Source organism: Lissotriton helveticus, chromosome 5_1 (genome assembly GCF_964261635.1).
Source record: "Lissotriton helveticus chromosome 5_1, aLisHel1.1, whole genome shotgun sequence".
NCBI classification, from domain to species: Eukaryota; Metazoa; Chordata; class Amphibia; order Caudata; family Salamandridae; genus Lissotriton; species Lissotriton helveticus.
In genome coordinates, this window is record NC_136065.1 from 1,663,430,488 (window position 1) to 1,663,432,160 (window position 1,673).

The 1,673-nt window shown below is 43.5% G+C and overlaps 1 non-coding gene across 1 annotated transcript; it reads left to right on the forward strand.

Moving 5' to 3' along the window:
• The first annotated feature begins 577 nt into the window (after positions 1-577).
• Positions 578-650, forward strand: TRNAR-ACG (transfer RNA arginine (anticodon ACG)). Its single transcript has one exon. It is a non-coding gene; the product is annotated as a tRNA-Arg (tRNA).
• The last annotated feature ends 1,023 nt before the right edge of the window (positions 651-1,673 follow it).

Genomic DNA, 1,673 nt, shown 5'->3' on the forward strand with positions numbered 1-1,673 from the left:
TTTGAGCAAATCAAACACTCACCCCCAGTCAACTGATCTGGGTTTAATCCATCACCATTCTTTAGCCCACTCAGCCACCCCATTTCAGACATGGCCATATGCAAATCAGTCTGACCCTGTGCCTTATGGGAACAGTCCAGCCCGAACTGCCAAGCCATGTCTTCCATGGACCGGAAACAAGCATCCTGGGACCGGTTTCGGATTCATAATCCTCATCAGCCAGGCTATCTTGAATCCAGTGGCCAAGTGAGCAAGGGACTCACGTCTGAGCATACCCTGCCACACTTTAGGGCGAACAAAGCGATACAAAAGGGGATGATGGACGGAGCGTTTGAGCAAGTCAAACACTCACCCCCAGTCAACTGATCTGGGTTTAATCCATCACCATTCTTTAGCCCACTCAGCCACCCCATTTCAGATGCTCCGTCCATCACCACCCCCTTTTGTATTCTGCTCAGGTCCCATTGAGTTTCCAGTGCCGCAGGACTCGCCAGACACGAAAGAGCGTGTGTATATATGTCCCATGATGCTCTTCTGGATACTGCGACACACGTCATCCTCGAGCCTGAATATTTGCGGGCCAGTGGCGCAATGGATAACGCGTCTGACTACGGATCAGAAAATTCCAGGTTCGACTCCTGGCTGGCTCGGTAGATCCTTTTCATCTAGTCCAAATGCATAAATAAAATCCTGAAGTTCAGAAATAAAATGAACGACGGCTTTGAACTACACAGTTTAACCAACGCTGCTTTCACGAAGAGTCCGGCTTATTAATATATATATATATATATATATATATATATATATATATATTGGAAAAAAATAATATTTTAATTTAAAGAGTATTGGGAGCATCCCTGAAAGCTCTGTTTAATTGTAATACAGGTAACTGTCGGTTTGAGAGCACTCAGTAATGTTAAAGTAAACATGAATAGCTAAATGTACTGCTTAGTGTCAAGGTATCACGGATGAGATGAAATATAATGCGCACTTCAGGAACACGTATATAGGTGCTAAGGTGCATCATCTAGAAAGATGAAAAACTGAAAGCAGTTGACGCCTGTTCCCTGTTTCAATGCATCATGTACCGCCTGTGCCTGTGAGCCATTGTGGGGTAAAAGAGCCAGTTAAAAGGAGAGCTCTGATTGGCTGTGTGGCCAAATCTAAGCGTCTTTGATCCAGTCAGAAGAGCCGACATAAGTTCTGGCCAAACTTTACAATACGCCTCCAATGATTGGTCGATCTCGCGAAAGTGCATAAAGTTGTTGAAACTAGCCAAAATTCTATGAGTTCAATACGTCTTTTCACCTCGGTGTTTACCCTTTGCTGCTGTTGTATCATGCGTTTGATTTTGAAGTACACGTTCATAATAATACCCAAAACGTTATCATCGTCAAGCTCCCGTGTCACCCGGAGTTTTCATACTCTAGGACTCCGCCCCGCATTGATGACTGAAAGTGCTAAAAGAAGCTACCGTTATCCATTGCGCCACTGGCCCGCAATGGGCCAGTGGCGCAATGGATAACGGTAGCTTCTTTTAGCACTTTCAGTCATTTAAATATTCACGTTTTCACAAATACTTAGATTACTAAACAAGCATTTGCAATGCAATAGGTCTTGCATTAGGAAAGTTTGAGCTATTGGTATTGTAAATACATTTTTTTATTTATGTG